This window comes from Cydia amplana, chromosome 27 (genome assembly GCF_948474715.1).
Source record: "Cydia amplana chromosome 27, ilCydAmpl1.1, whole genome shotgun sequence".
NCBI classification, from domain to species: Eukaryota; Metazoa; Arthropoda; class Insecta; order Lepidoptera; family Tortricidae; genus Cydia; species Cydia amplana.
The window spans coordinates 5,876,928-5,895,032 of NC_086095.1; the positions used below are offsets into that span (position 1 = coordinate 5,876,928).

Here is an 18,105-nt window from a genome sequence, read left to right on the forward strand (position 1 = left end):
CTCCAGTCTTTTTTTAAGAGAAAATACATACTTTTGTTTGTTTCCGTATTGTGACGAGTCTTTTCCGATTTATGACGAGCCATCAGGTGTGTGACCTTTACACGGTCGTTATTGTACAGTCTTATGGCGTTATTCATAAACGGCTGCTGACTTAATCAGTTGATGATCGTCGTTTGTCCCTATCTGTCGTTATGCCATAGAGAGGGACAAACGACGATCATCAACTGATTAACTTAGCAGACGTTTATGAATAAGGGGGTTACTGTAGATTTACAAATCTAACTAGACACAAACTCTCGAAAGTCATAATCCCGATATCAGCTGTCGTTTACTACTTACGTCATTAAGTAGTGTAAGTATACCTTAACCACGTCACGCGTCAGCGTACTACTTACGTCAATAAGTAGTGTAAGTATATCTTAACCACGGTCGTACCATTTACTAAAAGTATTTTCTTTGAAATTTAAACCACATTTTTACGATTTGCGAGTCTTCTTGTTCGTGACAATCTTGTAATAGTGATTTTGCTACTATGGAATTTATATGAAACACTAGCATGTGAACAATAGAAATTGTGTCTAAAAATAACTGTTGTCTACGTTTATTTATTAATCTTCTGGTGCATTATTTCATGCATGGTGTAAAATAATTTATTTTAAATACAGTCAAATACCCTATTGCATTAAAGACCTCAAAAGTTTCCCGTATTGTGACGAGTCTTTAGGTTCACTTCAGGTGTGTGACGACCGTTTAACTGTAAAAGATTTTCAAATCTAACTAGACGTAAGCTCTCGAAAGCCATAATCCCGATATTAGCTCGAAACTCATATCAGCTGTCGTAAAAGCGTACTATGTCTATAAAAAATATCATAACCCGCCCGTATAGCTATAAATGTGCCGTTTGTGAAGATTCCCCGCTAAATATGCATGGATTTTGAATTTTTCAGTTTTCAGAGGGATTTTGGTTGGTACGGTACCTATTTGATTAGAAGCTTGAATGTTGACTATAAGCTGTGTTTAAGCAACTTTAAGATTTCGAAGGAAGTTTTCAATTGAGTATCGACTGTATTTTAAATAAATAATTTCAGACCATGCATGAAAGCACCAGAAGATTAATAGAGAAACGTAGACAGCAGTTATTTTAAAGACAATTTATATTTTAAAACCCGCTCAAAACTATAAAGAGTAGGTTATTTGATTGTGACGTCACACATGCTAGTGCTTCATATAAGTTGCATATTAGCAAATCGTTTTCACAGTTCAAAAAAAACTGATTTGACTAGTAGTCAAATACCCTATTCGTCGAGGTTGTTTTAGGATTTTTAGGTACCTATGTTCCTTGATTTCTTTAGAGGGGGGTTAACGCAAAATTATAGTTTTAACCTTTTCGACGCCGTGTCAAACACAAAAGCTGTCACGCTGTCGCCACGTCACCGAAGTGTGAAAACTGAAAATGAACTTTATGCATATGCACGTAGGTTTATGTTGCTCTGTTGTCTGTGACCGATTAATCGGTCTTTGGCGTTGAACCTACGGTGCGTATATATCGGTCATTGGCGTCCAAAAGGTTAATATGTAATTTTCACAACAATAGCCAAGGCCATGATGTCTGTTGTTTACTACAAATGATGAAGATTTCGATCTGTTAGGTAACCGTCCCATTTGGACTTTCCATATGAAACGATTCGGACTCGCCGGGTTACGTACAAATTTACGAAATTTTTTTTGTCCCCGAAAGAGAGTCAGGAATAATATTCGCAAATCAGGAATTCTGTCAGGTAATTCAATATTTATATCTGGTAACCCTACCCCGGAATCCTGACAAAGGACGAAAAATCCTGACATGTCAGGGGAAATCCTGACGTATAGCAACCCTAACCATGAGTCATCATCATCTTCCTCGCGTTGTCCCGGCATTTTGCCACGGCTCATGGGAGCCTGGGGTCCGCTTGGCAACTAATCCCAGTAATTGGCGTGGGCACTAGTTTTTACGAAAGCGACTGCCATATGACCTTCTCAGAGGGGAAACTAGGCCTGGGACTAATGCAGTTTCCTCGCGATGTTTTCTTCCGAAAAGCAACTGGTAAATATCAAATGATATTTCGCGCATAATTTCCGAAAAACTTTGGTACGAGCCGGGTTTGAACCCACGACCTCCGGATTGCAAGTCGCACGCTCTTACCGCCAGGCCACCAGCGCTTCCGGACGTAAAATCCTGATATGTCAGGGGAAATCCTGATGTATAGCAACCCTAAACATGGGTATTAAAATGATATTCAGTATCACAAAAAGGCAAACGTTTCACTTGACTTTACCGTGCACACACTGGAACCCTTCTGCTAAACGCGACACGGCAAAGCCTAGTGCACTCCAGGGCCCTTCGAATTATACAGGTGAACAGCTAGGGTTGCCCCACTACTATCGACATTTTTATCGATACGTTTGATACGTAGGCACAAAACGAGTGAACGCATCACTATAAGCACTTCCATTACTTACCCTTAGATATTTTTTTTAACAAATTTCTGTATAACCTGTTTTTATCTCGAACTCAAAGTACAGTTAGCGCAGTAGTAGTACAGCAGATATAGCTTTTTAGCAAAAAATGCAATGGAATAGCATTTGTTTTTAACGGCGTCTAGTTAGGCGAATAAATGTTAAAGATTATGCTAAAGATTATGTCCCTTTTGCTTTGCCATGTCGCTTCTATTATCATTTCTATTAATTTTAAGTTTAGGTTAGGATTACGTTTTGTATGCTATGTCGCAGAACTCATAGACAGCCAGCTGTACAGTATTGCCGTTCCTTGATGTGGCTGAACAGGATTAGTGACACTCGCGGTAATGAGTTTGTTACGCCCACTTAATATTGTGTTGTCCATCTTCTAGTTTAAATTTTCCCATGGTGCGACCATGCCATGCCATGCTTATGCAGTTTTAGTTTCGCACGTCGCCGCTGGCGCTAGCAGCTGCAGGCAAGCGTTGACGCATGGTATGGTCGCGTTCATAATTTTACGTCTATTATAAATTTTTGTCTATGTTTATGTTTTTCTTTTCTTTTTGTTTTGTTTGTATTCTTAATTTGTTTTCATGTATAAATTTTTGTATTCTCTGTTTTCTTAATTATTTCTTCTGTGTATCTTTTGCAAATGTTTTAATATGTATCTTTGTGTTATCTGTCGTGGCATCACCGAATGCGCCCTACGGAAGACCAGCGCTGGCTTTATAGCTAGCATTATGCTGAGTTGGGTCCATTTCGTGATGCACACTTATTGTTCTCTTCTGTTCTTGCTGTTGTTGTCTGTACATGTTCGTACATGTTTTGTGAACGTCACGAATAAAAATCTTTTATCTTTTTAAATCCCGTCACAGACGGAGCGATAATATACCAAAAGATATCATAAAGCAAGGCATCTTACGATATCTTATACCGAGGCATCTTAAAATACCTGGTATATCTCGTCTCTCACACAATCAATGTAGGTGTCAGGTGCTAGACAGAGAGCGAAATATATTTTGGTATCCTTGTCGTGTGTGGTGCGTAGCTATACTATGTATAAGATATCTTACGGTATATTCATATATATTATCGCTCTGTCTGTGACGGGCTTTAAGAACATGAAATAATAAGAATATATACTCCTTCGTTCACTGACTACAGATCAATAGTAATCTCATTTATAGTAGTTATCCTTACTCATCGTCGCGTAAGGAAAAATCGACAATCTATCTCATTTATAGTAGTTATCCTTACTCATCGTCGCGTAAGGAAAAAATCGACAATCTCATTTCATCGATAAACGCTCCAACCCCGCCCCTAGCCACTCGGGCAGCTCGCGATTTTTTCTGCTTATACCGTTAAAAAGAAAAGGTCATGAGGTCACCAGACTTTCGGATCGTGTGTATAGCCTTTATAGTTATACGGGTTTCGGGTTTTGTTGTAACTGTCGCAATAAAAACTGTACCCGTGCAGTCACCTGCAATAATTATGTTACTCTTCGAAGGCCGCAAAAATATGTGACACGCTCTTATGGCTCTACAAATAAGATCGTGTCAGATATTTTCGCGGCCTTCGTTGTGTAACATATTATTGCAGGTGACTGGACCATGAGTCACTGATAGTGTCAAAATTATCATATACGGTAACGTCTACGTAATTTGAGTTTCCAAAACGTCCCGCTTGGCGCGCTGTTCAAAATCCCATACAAAATGAGACTTAACGCTCGTCACGCTATCGAATGAAATTTAATATAATTAGGTTCTGTTTTCGAGGGCATACCCGTACCAGTGCTAGTGATCAATGACATATCGATTAAATTGTTATAGATATCGATTTATAGGTCAATCATAAATCATAATAGACCTCCTCACAAATATAATGCCATTTTTTGAGTTTTATACATCACCTGCTTTAAATATCCCATAGCTGCTTTAAACTATCCCTAAGCAAACTACCTGCCTACATTTATTATAGATAACTGAGGGTCATTAAACAAAGGGTTTCTATTTTAAATAGCCTGAAGGTCACCTTTAATGTTACCGTAAAGGGTTCATATTGTTCATAGTTGTTACAATTAATTAAATAGCGTTTAGTTCAGATTAACCGAAATTAGTATGGCTTTTAGTAGGCCTGAGTGGACGCTCATGTTGGGCGTGCAGCGGGGCGGGGCGTGCGGCGTGCATGTTAAACAAATGCAAACGTATAGGAGCGGCCTTAGTGCACGCTGCTCAAATTACTTGTGAGCCCGACGCCCCGCCTAACGCTCCGCTTCGAGCGTCCACTCAGGCCTTACACTTAGATCGTAGACATATGTAGTTGCCTACAGATGTAGTGCATAATTATTTTCCATCATATTTTCACTGAAACGTACGAACGTGTCTTGCTATTTCAGTCAGTCTCGGTACAAAAAGTACTGAGGTTGACTGAAGTAGCAGAACGTTTCCGAGAAAATACGATGGAAAACAATTATAAGTACAATACATTTGTATACCGTTTTTAACTTCTGCCTGCGACTACGTCTCCGTGGTATGATGATCATACATCGGGGTTTTCGGTGCGGGAATGTTTTACACTAGTCAAATAACAGGTAAAAACTGTAAAAAACGATACTAATTTAACATTTCTAAGCACATTTGGATTTGGACCTTACTACCTACGTTTAATTCATAGTTTGGTAATTATTTTACAATAAACAAAGTTATAAATACACGAAATCATTTCCGCACCGAAAACCCCGATGTATGATGATGATGATGGTTGGCGACTGATCTTTTTCCAAAACTCACAAAGAAAAGCTGGCAAATCGTTACTCGCTTTTCCCTAATCATGAATTATATATGAATAAAAATATATATTGTTATTGTTATATGACCACTAGGTGGCGCAAGCGCGAGCAGGCGTCCGTTCCGTAGCGGTGCGCGGCAACTACTATGGCTAGACATAGACACCAAAATTGTGTAATAAATAAATGTATTGTCGTCTGCTGTCGCGGCACGTCGCAAAGTTCCAACTTAGTGTAAGGCCCGAGTGGACGCTCGAAGCGGAGCGTTCGGCGGGGCGTGCAGCGTGGGGTCGGCCGCACAAGTGATTTGAGCAGCGTGCACTAAGGCCGCTCCTATACGTTTGCATTTGTTTAACATGCACGCCGCACGCCCCGCCCCGCTACACGCCCAACTCGAGCGTCCACTCAGGCCTTACACTTATACCTTTAATCAGTCGCTAAGCGATGAGAATACATAAGTACATTGAAATCCCTCAGAATTCAAAAGAGGTAACTACAAAGGATGACATTATGGGAACTGTCTTTTCAAGATCAAGAGAAAATACGGGTCACTGGTCTTGTTGACACAGGATGGTAATTTGAATTTTCAGACTGATATGTATCATGAAGAGTTAACAAAACACTATACTAAAGGGGGTACCCTTATTCATAAAACTTTACGGGACTGATTATGTGTTATCCCTTTCTTACAAGTACATAAGTCAGAATGACAGATAAGGACAAACGATTATTAGCTAATTGAGGTTTGCAGCGCGTTTAAGAATAAGGGTGTTAGTAGTTATAACAGTACAAAATACAAGCTATAGGTACACACCTATGGGTCACACACAGAAAAAAAAATGTATTTCCTGTATTCGAAAGGTTTTACCGAGGGTTTACAGTCGCACACCCGCCCATACTGTAAACTTTACAGTATGGGCGGTGTTACCGTCGCCCGGTATCACAATATGTACTTTTAGCGGATTATATTTATATAATAATATTCAATATCATTTCTAAAATTAAAAGCTCTGTTTTTCCACATTGACATGTTTATTTCTTCTGGTGACCATGACAACGTCAAACATAGGTGAGGCGTAAAAAAGGTAAGTAGGTTTCAGTAAGAAGTCCGCAACAGGCGGGTTCTTCAAAAAACCGGACAAGTGCGAGTCAGACTGGCCCACCGAGGGTTCCGTACTTTTTAGTATTTGTTGTTATATAGCGGCAACTGAAATACATCATGTGTGAAAATATCAACTGTCTAGCTATCACGGTTCATGAGATACAGCCTGGTGACAGAGAGACAGCCGGACAGTGGAGTCTTAGTAAAAGGGTCCCGTTTTTACCCTTTGGGTACGGAAGCCTAAAATGGGGTGTACAGGTTTGTAAAGGGTTGGCAACGCGCATGTTGCAGGCGTCCATAGGCTACGGTAACTGCTTACCATCAGGCGGGTCGTATGCTTGTTTGCCAAAGGACGTCTGGTCTATCGAAATTGCTGCCAACTTAGCTTGGTCTAACTCTGAGCGCGTGGGTCCCCTGTTGTCATTCACCCTGTATTTTATTAAACCAAACTCGGTCAGAAAAAGCCCCGTTAACAAATTTATCACAGTATTTAGCGACTATAAGCCCTAAGCATTACAATTAGACATCATGCATTTATACAGGGTGTCAAATTAGATTGAGGGTAAATAAGACTTTGTCGTGGTGCTCGAGTGATATGCGTCTGTGTTCTAAGTGTGTGGGTCGTCTGGCCTCATCCACCCTGTATTTTATTACACCAAACTCGGTCAGAAAAAGCCCCGTTAACACTGTTAACAGCCAACGACAATAGCGACCATAAATCTGCCGTAAAGAATATACGCCGTAAACATTTTATACGCCATTGGGCGCACGCACATGTGCCTATCTATTACGGTTAGATAAGTTCTATTTCGCAACGTAGGGGAAATGCTGTAAAACGACAAATTTTTTGAAGAGATAAACCATCTTTAAGGCATCGTCACACAGACGCGTTTTCCGGTCGGGGCGTGAGCGTTTTATATGTAAAAGCGGCGCGCCTCGCTAACGCCTCGCCCGGAAAACGCGCTTGTGTGACGAAGACTTTAAGGTGAAAGTCTTGTAATTTTCTGTACAAAACAGTCTGCCGATTTTTTCGCGCGGGGGGGGGGGCGTCATATGTGGTGGTTTTAAAACTGACATTTACGCTATCGAGAACGTAATTTACTTTCTATATATCTCGTTTGCACTAATATGCGAGTACGAGTGAGATGTATAGAAAGTAAATTACGTTCTCGACGGCGTTTATGTCAGTGACAAACTGATGGTAGCCGTATAGGTTAAATATATATATATTTTTTAATACGTGAAAAATAAAGTACGTAGCAATTCTCAGTTTGGGTAACAGTCCTTCGTTCTGTTCCCCCCGATATAAAATTGAATTGAATGTATACAGGCCATTAAACATCAGTTTCGTACGGGACCCGTAATTACAATAATTACGGACCCAAATTACCGGATCGATTTACATTTAAATCGGGATCGGGTCGTATCGGGTTAAATCAGATAAACAACGGATTTACGTAGGGTTTAAGACAATCTGTTTGTGTGAAATAGTTTCGTCACGAACATTCTAAGGCCTCCCGCTAACCCGGGGTTAAGTGGTTAGTGGAGTGGTAGGTAGTTAAGAGTGGCCCTAACAATTATTAGTACTTTTTTTTGGGATCACGGGCCTATAAATCCCGGTGTTTTGATAGGCTTACGTGGGGACATAGATCCAACACATAGAGGCCCTTTGGAGAGCTTTGATGTCATGTAGAACGCCTGCTGGGACCCGTCCACAGGTGCAACAATAGACACCCATGAACCGGTGTCAGCAGGCATTGTCTATTGTAGAAAAAGTGAACAGAATACCGGTCTATGGACTGAAGTTTGGGTGGACTATGAGACTGCGTTATTGCAAAGACGTTAGTACTTATTACTATTTATTACTTGACAATTCCTAATTTAAGTTTTTTTATTTTATTTGTTTCTAAGTGGTTTATAATGGCATTTTCAAATAAAATAAATATTTGTTTGTTCACCTGCATGCAGGTTGAATACGCATGTACTATTAATTAATATCTGGGAGACCGAGCTTTGCTCGGAAACATATTAAAACTCAAAAATGCGCGTTTTCTCAGAGATAAAACCTAGCTAGATCGATTTTTCGCCCCCGAAAACCCCCATATAGCAAATTTCATCGAAATCGTTAGAGCCGTTCCCGAGATCCCCGAAATATATATACATATAAATAAATAAATATACAAGAATTGCTCGTTTAAAGGTATTAGATATTAAGATCCTATGTAAACCGTATTATGACAAATAAAATATTTGATTGATTGATTGATTGATTGATAAGTAATGTATGTAGATTGAGTTCAACAATAACTAATCATATCATATCATTTATTCCACTAATATTATCAGAACAGTTTTTTCGTAAAACGTAACAATGAAACGGCAAAAACTCACGTTTGTTGTATGGGAGCCCCGCTTAAATATTTATTTTATTCGCTTTTTAGAATTTGTTGTTATGGCGGCAACAGAAATACATTATCTGTGAAAATTTCAACTGTCTAGCTATCACGGTTCATGAGTTACAGCCTGGTGACAGACAGACGGACAGCGGAGTCTTAGTAATAGGGCCCCTTTTTTACCCTTTGGGTACGGGACCCTAAAAAATTACCACCATAACATCATGTTTTTATATATTTTTACAGTACATATGGTCCTATTTTATCGCCACTCGTTTCGAATTTCTTCTTTTCCGCACTTGTATCGTTAATAACTATTTATGCACACTCAGTACAGTACCTACGAGTAGGCATATATATTTAGATATGGAAAGGTCAAAACCGTCAGTTTTAGGACTTACAGTACTTACACCAACAGAATAACCGACACATGTCGGTTACAGAGTACAGTCGACCGCGTAATGGCTGCAATTAGGCTCAATCTCGCTTATTAGTGTTAGCCGCGTATGTGGTGAGGTGCGAGGGGTTTCGTTAACCTCGTGCCGCCCAATGTACATTAGGATGTACACTCAGTTTCAATGGAATATCAACCTTCATTAAAAACAAAGTAGTTAGCATTTCACTTGTCTCGTAAATTTTTCGAACAAATGAAATTGAACCCAATTGAAAACACAACAAGATTCAAACTTCCTTGGCTAAACAATATATCTATCTACATAAACAATATATTTCGCAAGTAGGTAGCAAATTAAATATAAAAAATATTATTTGCTAATATGCTAAGTGGACGAAAACTAGAGCATAGACGGAAACTAGTGCAATGACCCTAGGTAGGTAGGTAAAAAACTACGCTCAACTCATGACGAAAGTGGAGGACCCGCGCGAAATCGCCTTTTAATACAAACGCAGTCCTCATTTTCCTCCTTGGATATTAACATTAATTAGGTATTGAAAATATATTGACACAAATTACACAAATAGTTGTAAATCAACCAACAGCTATTACACAAATAGTTGTAAATCAACCAGCCCCTACGTTTGATTTTTTCCAGTTTTTAATTATTATAAGAGTTACGAGCATTTAAAAATTTGTATGAAATCTGAATTGAGCTGCTGAGGTGAAAACTTAATTGTTGGTATATCTTAAGAAAACATGAGTGAATAGAGGTAAGTGATGAAACTAATGAAGAAGGAATACATTTTCGGGTTCTCTAATATGTTCTCACTGCTCCGGTGAAAAATGTTGTGTACTACACGAGATCAAAGCTATTTACATCTCGTGCGCTTTTGAGTCCCTACGCTCAAGATTCTACATTAGATTCACTCGCTACGCTTGTGAATCTATTATAGAATCTTTCGCTTGCACGGGATTCAAAATAAGCACTCGAAGAAATATCAAACTTTGATCTCTTGTTGTACAAATAACAATTTCCTTATGCCAAAATCCAGAGAGAAAGACCCGCTTGTACCCATCTCTATCGCACACACGTTACTTATTAAATACTTCGTAAAAACGGGCCTTAGGGTAACATTCCATTTCTGACCGCAGCTGCACTACTGGTACTGAACGCGTCGCTGTTACTGTCAATTTCCATAGTAAAATGGACAGTAGTGCAGTAGCTGTCGTTGGAAATGGACTGTCACCTTTACGGACACTACGAAGATGAACCTATCTTTTACTTTTGAAATCTTTGTTTTCAGTGCCATTTATTAACTTCTTCATTAGGTAGGTAACATTATTCTGGCTAGCACATAGGTACCTAACGTCTAACTTTAATAATAGATTTCAGTGAAAACGCACCACCCGGGATTCGAACCCGGCGCATTAGCGCGGTATCTGCTTACATTGCATTAAAGCAACGCTGTTCGGAATGCTTGCCAAGCGCATCGCTTTTAAAAACCGGCCAAGTGCGAGTCGGACTCGCGCACGAAGGGTTCCGTACCTTTATGCAAAACATGGCAAAATAATCACGTTTGTTGTACGGGAGCCCCACTTAAATCTTTGTTTTATTCTGTTTTTAGTATTTGTTGTTACAGCGGCAACAGAAATACATCATCTGTGAAAATTTCAACTGTCTAAGCTATCACGGTTCATGTTATACAGCCTGTAGGGCTAAGATGGCCGGCTCTTTATCATTTGTCACCATGGCTGTCACGTTCTAACAAATATGTAAGTGCGAAAGTGACGCATGGCATGACAGGTGATAAAAATGCGACCATGATACCAGACGGTCTAGCATGAGTTGCGTTCTAGCGCGCGACTCCATCCATACATCAAGCGCGACTTCAAGTATGGACTCGCGCGCGAGAACGCAACTTATGCTAGACCGCCTGGTGACAGACAGACAGACAGACGGACAGTGGAGTCTTAATTTCGCAATTCACAATTTCACATGTCGCCAACGATGAGTATCCCAACTTAAATGTAATTGTAAAAGGACATGTTAAAAGGTAACTATGAAATGAAACACGTTTCATTCTGACAGCTGACATGGGTTGAAGCCGTTACCTTTAAGGCTTCGTCACACTGGCGCGTTTTCCGGGCGGGGCGTGAGCGTTTTATATGTAAAAGCGGCGCGCCCCCCTAACGCCCCGCCCGGAAAACGCGCCTGTGTGACGAAGCCTTTACTTTAACCGATTCGGATGAAAGGGGTGTTAGGTACTCTTAGATACCTAGTTATTAGACGATTTTGCGTTGCGTTTTTTTTTAATGGAGTGAGAGCAGACGGATCACCTAATGGTAAGCGATTACCGCCGCCCATGGACACCTGCAACACCAGAGGGGTTGTAAGTGCGTTGCCGGCTAAGATGGGAGTACACTCTTTTCTTGAAGGTTTTAAGGTCTCGTGACAAACCCTTGTGCTCATTTTCATTTGTTATTTCGAGTTCTAAAGTCGGTCGGACCAAGGTAACTCTGCATGACAAAGTCTGGTCATGTCATCCTTCATGTAAAACTGTGAAAATATGACATCACCTCACTTTATCTTCTTTTAACCGATTAATTAAAGTTAATGCACTGCACTGACTTAAACAGAATGTGTGGAAGTGTCATTATCCTCTAGCGGCCCACCATAAAAGAAAAATTGACAATCAAATATGAATCAATGGTATTAATTAGATAAGTAAAATTTAATTTGTATTGTTTTAAAATTAAAGAAAACAAAATAAAAGCAATTTTGTTCCATTTAGAGCCACATGCACCATCCCACTAACCCGGGGTTAACCGCTTGGAGTTACCATGGTTACCATTACAATTTGACACTTAACAGTTTAACCGGTTAACCCCGGGTTATTGGAATGGTGCAAGTGCCGCTTAGCAGGTAATAATTTAAATTTTATTGAGGATAATTATTAGTACTAGTATTATCACAACTTGGAGATGCTAGAGGTGCAGACTGCAGAGTTACCTTGGTCCGACTCTAGCCAAAACAATTTGGTGATAACACTGATAACTAGTAAAAAAAAAACAAAGGGTTGCACTCAGGGAGTGCCGGCAGAAGTGAAAACTCAATGCCTAGTGCAAAATGCACTATGTATAATTAACGCCATCTAGCGTTAGCGTTAATTACTTGAAAGCCCTAAGCACATTACTGTTAGTACTCGAGTTATATTAATACCAGTTAGAGCGAAACTCACTAGATGGCATTTAAATCAATAAAGAAAAACTCAATGACATTACATGTAACAGTTTTTCATGTAATGTCATTGAGTTTTTCTTCCATCCATCTAAATCTTACGGTCACGTGATCGTCTTACGCTGTCTCGAGTTTAACATTTTTTCCCCACCTCAAAAAGTGCACAGCGCCGCTAAAGAAGTTTTCACTTCAAAAACATAATAAAATAATATACTATCTTATACCTAAGTGCCCTAGGTCAACAAATGCAATCACAAATGGAGGTCACAGTATAAACAATTTTAATTACTATGCATAGTCTGTAACCAATATCTTACACAATGAAGGCCGCAAAAATATCTGACACTATCTTATTTGTAGAGCCATTTTAAGAGTGTCTCACATATTTTTCCGGCCTTCAAAGAGTAACATATTATTGCAGGTGACTATACTTGCTTAGTCTGCGTAGAATGATTGATAAAAACCATCCCATGGTTCCGGACCTCAATCTATCTCCATACCAAATTTCATCTAAATCATTTCAGTGGTTTAAGTGTAAAGAGGTAACGGACAGAGTTACTTTTACATTTATAAGTAATATTAGTAGGATCATCATTTTTGTTCAGCTAACAGTCGCCAGATAAGAACGGTCAAGGCAATCTGCCGGGCCCAATTTAAATAACCACTGATTTAAGATTATAATAATTTAATAAAACTATGGTGGGACGGTCGAAAGTATTAATTTATGAGCCATTTCGTACCTTGTCACAGTGACTATCAATATGAATGTCGCTAGAGGCTAGAGATATCATACTATTACCCCACCTTAACTTAAAGTTTAATATTCATAATTATCTTGTAGTATTGTAAATTTATACTATCTTGTACTCGTATTATAGCACCACCTAGTTGTTATAGTCCGTCAACCAAATCTTGTCAGTAGCAATGTAAAGCAAACTAAAGTAGGGCAACACTCAAAGAGCAGTATTGCGCTAAGAAAAGCAGCAATGTACATCGAACCAAAATATTTTTTTTCCGCTGAGCGCGCCCTGCGTACGTCAATTCAAATTGTCACTCGCGGTTTATTCACTGACTTAATATAAAAGAAATAGACACACAAAGCAGAACAAAAACGTCAAGAAATGTGGATCCCAATGACGTTTCGCACCATTTGCATTGATGATAAAAACGCTTACGTAAATTTTGAGTCAAGATAAATGTTTCGTACAGAAAAGAGCTTAATGTCGTAAGCATTAAGTGTCAAATTTGCAAACATAAGTACCAACACTGTTAAAAAATTTAGTCCGATGGCACTAAACGTAACGTATTTACGTCAAACAACGTCAAACGAGAATAATGAACGAATGGAGTCACTTTGGTACACTTTAATATGTATTACTGTACAGGAAAACCAATTGAAGTAATAAATAAAACAAATTTAATTTAATCGGGAGCTCAAATAAAATAAATTCGTGGTTCAAATTCAAACAAATTAAATTTTTAATTCGTAAGTATACGTCTTTAAATACTAATTTCCTTGAAATAAATTCTACTTATTAAATAACTGTGTATTTAAGATCTACATTTGAGTAAATGTAGATCTTAAATACACAGTTATTTAATAAGTAGAGTAGAAAAAAATCCAATCAGTATCTAAATGTCCCCGTGCACCCGCGCTATGAGTATAGCGCGGGTGCACGGGGACATTTAGATACTGATTGGATTTTTTTTATAAAGTCTACCTATACTTTATAAAAAAAATCCTGTGGTTGTCACTGTGTTCCGACAGGTTTAGCATTTACAGTTAGTCGATATAAGCCCTTATTTGTGGTGTATATGTCGGAAACAGGGAAATGGGCCGAACACACAAGTGCCGTTATGCCTTGTTTAAAACTGCATCACCCCTATCTCTTGCTATAATTAAATAGCAGTCCACTTTGCACGTCGCATAGGTTTTCTTGGAAATCTTGAATTTAAACATAATATTATTTCTTATGAATTCCATATAAAAATATAAAAAAATATTGACCTCACATCGACTCATTAGATTTTTGTTCCTTAACATCCCTTCTTTGGTACTAACAAATTAATTTATTCAAAACCATAAAATTACCACCAGATTACATAAATTATGTAATGCTATCCAAAGAACTAACCGAAAGAAATACATTCCATCCTTTTTCCTTGTTTTATCATTGTTATTTTTACATATTTTAACGGCACATTTCGTAATTGTTGACAACTACACATTTGAGCGTTTCAAACAAGACTAAACGAAAAAGTAATGCATGATCTGTTTTGACATCACTTTTGTGGGGCCATTTTTGGCGGCTGATTGGGTATCCAGTTCTTTATACTATATCAATGGGTTTATTGAAAAAATTTGAAACATGGACGGACAATTTAAAAGCGATGTTAAAACAATGTTAATCAAAATTATGAACAAATTTGAAGATATCAAAAAACAACTCCCTATCGTAGTGCTTATATTCTCTTTGTTCCCTATCTATGTCTTCTAAAGTTTACTAAAATAAAATCATATCAAAATGCAGATAATTAGATAGTGCATATATTTGTTATTTACAATATAATATGCCACTTGTTAATGAAAATTAGTGTACTCTTCTGGATGAATATGACATACCTGTGTAATTTTTTTTTGATTGGTATATATTGTACAATAGGATTACATATTAAAAATAAAACAACTGATACTTGGGTGTTTATTTAATTTAAAGGTAAATAAGATAAGGGTCACTTTAGCTTACACTATAATTCAGGTCATTAATTGAAAAAATATAATGAAGTTACCAATGTTACCGGGTCACTTACAACCAAGCATAATACTCTGTAGTATTCTATTGCATCTTTGTAAATAGTCACAACTGATTGCTGAAAATATTAGACATGTGGGCCTATGGACGGTTTCCAGGACACAATTTATGGTCTTGTTTGGATAGAGTTAGGCATACGTTTTAATTTTATTTATGCCTTTTAACCCTAAAACAAAAAAACTGAACATAATCTTAAAAGTTCGAAAGAGTTCTTCTAGTATGTACTTGTCATAACCTCAATTTTTAGTAATGTTTACCATCAACGAGCATGATTGTACATTGCAGGCCCCTTAGCTTTGCTTATTCTTATTTAATGTATTGGTATTTAATGGTGACAGCAGAAATATCTCTTGAAACAGAAACGATTCAGAATGAAAACCAAATGAAAACAAATAAGGTGACGGCTGTCATTCATCAATCCACATTCCACAGATAAAACACAGATGACACGCATTTTGGAATTATTCGAACACAGTGTTGCTAACCCGCGATTTTTCAAATTTGCCGCCTTTTACTACTGACAAGATTTGGTTGACGGACTTTAATTTGTTTGGCTATTACTGTCTCACCACAGTCCTCACGACACAGGCTTGACCTAGTGTGAGGGCTACTGTTAATCCTGTAATGTAACATGTGTATTATACATGTATAATTACCTACTTTTGTCAATCTTGCTAGCTCTACTTGGTTAATAAAGAAATTTTGTATTTTTGTATTTTTTTTTTGTATTGTCACTGTGACAAGGTACGAAATGGCCTTAAAAGTTTCGACTGTATCTAGATTGCATTTCAGGTTTTTCTTTGTGTTACCAAGACAGGCTTCATCAATATAATCAAGCAAAAAACATAATTATGCAACACACTTTGTCAATAATATGTCGTGTTAAAATTTTCTTAAATAGGTTTACAATTGGGTAACTAAGCCTCTACTTAAAATAAATTATTTCACACCGTGCACGAAACAAATCACCAGATAATTATTAGTAATAGATAGCAGTTATTTTTAAACACAATCTCTATTTAATAAATCGGATGGAAGTATAAAAAGTGTGTTGACTGTGACCTCACTAGTCACTACACACGTTTTCAAAAAAATTCCATATCAGCAAATCGTTTTGACAGTTCTAAAAAAGAAGCTGATTTGACTAGTAGGAAGTAGCCAATTAATATCAAGGCAAAAAGTCTACCTAATTTAGCTAAATATATAAAAAAAAAACAATAGATGCACACAAAAAACAAAACAAAACACTTGAATTAAAAGAACAGGAAAATAAAGATCAAAATGCTTCCTTTATCATTATAAATAATAAGGAAGTTGATAATAAACTAAGAAATTAATATCATTCTCGTTGCTCTTGTAATGTAAGCATCAAATTTCTTTTGAAAGGGCAAAGCTATAAAAGGTCCTTTATAAAGAGCACAGTCTAATCTCTGTGGAATGTAATTCAATATGATGCATTTAAAACCTGTTCAACTATTCAGGTTTCAAGGCAGGTCCTTTTGCCATTCTCGGTTCGCTGACTTACGTATATTTCATTCAGAAACTTTCTCACTAAATACGACGAAAAAGAACGATAATTATATTAATATCTGATTACGAAATTGAGAATTTGACATTATAAAACACCCACGATAATAACAGTATTTAAAAAGTTGGCTGTCCCGATCAAATGTCAAAGCACAATAGAAAGATGTTAATCTGTGATAAAAAAGAAAATTCACGCGATTTTGTATACACAATGGTGTTTTATCTATTTTATTGTATTTGTGACACGACATTTCATGTTTTGTGACAATGGGTTTATTCATTATTTTTTATAGAACACAGACATGAAAGACGTCGATTATTTTATTACTTGGCTGTTTATAATATGACCTAGACACAGTAATTAGATAAAAAAAAACTCTCACACTGACGAGAAGATACTATGATTCTTTTTTTTTTACAATAGTCTTTGACAATCAAGATGTTGTGATAAGGTAGGTAGCTGAGTTAATAAATAAAAGTTAAATAATGTTTTGTTTACTAACCTGCTTTTGATGGATTGAAAACTTGAATGCAAAATTTCCAGTACAAACACTATTCACTAAAATAAAATCACTTTAACTGCCTCCGGAACCACGTTGTTTATTAAAAAAAACATTCGTATTGCAATAACCGGTACGATATTGACCCGAGCCTTTATGAAACCATAGGGAAAATATGCATTTTTTATTAAGTTATATCGATTCTACGCGAGTCGAGCTTCCACAATAGTAAAGCTCGTGAAGCGTTGTCCGAACTAACAGGATCTTTTATGTAACAATATAACCACAAGCACCTTGGTAATTTCATTAATAACACCTAAAAATCGATTCCACAACACAGTTCACTACAATTCGAACTCAAGACTGCGGCGGTGTGTGAAATTCATTATTTTACTACATAATAGTCGTGTATTATAACCTGCTACGGCTACTACGCATTTTATAACGAGTTAACAGTGTTATATATCATTTTTTCAGTATCTGGAACAATTTCCGTTGTCATTTTTCTATGATTATGTATCAAACAATAAGAACCGACGGGAAACCGCGACGTCCGCACGCTACGCGAGTTAGCGATGACACTAAAGTCGAGATAGATGTCGCACTACTCGCCGCCATTATAGAAAATGGCGACCGACACCAGCCGTCAAACAACAACAAACGAATTTGAACCATAATGTGTTTGAATACAGTTGAAACTGCAATATCAGTCGTAGGTCATTATAGAAGTTTTCGATTGTATAACACGACTAATTTAAAAACATCGCAACCACTTCTATTACGAGCAGCGTGTCATGTGTTTTTCGAGTGTTACTATAGTTTTCTTACATCTCGCTCTCTCCAAGTTTTAGCTC

General features: G+C 37.5%; 1 protein-coding gene across 1 annotated transcript in view; it reads right to left on the reverse strand.

Annotated features, from left to right (window-relative positions):
• The window catches only part of LOC134660520 (uncharacterized), a 347,206-nt gene extending 329,101 nt beyond the window's left edge, over window positions 1–18,105 (reverse strand). Inside the window, exon 1 of the mRNA XM_063516294.1 lies at window positions 17,255–18,105. The gene's annotated coding sequence lies outside the window, so the exon portion shown is untranslated. The remainder of the gene's footprint in view (window positions 1–17,254) is intronic.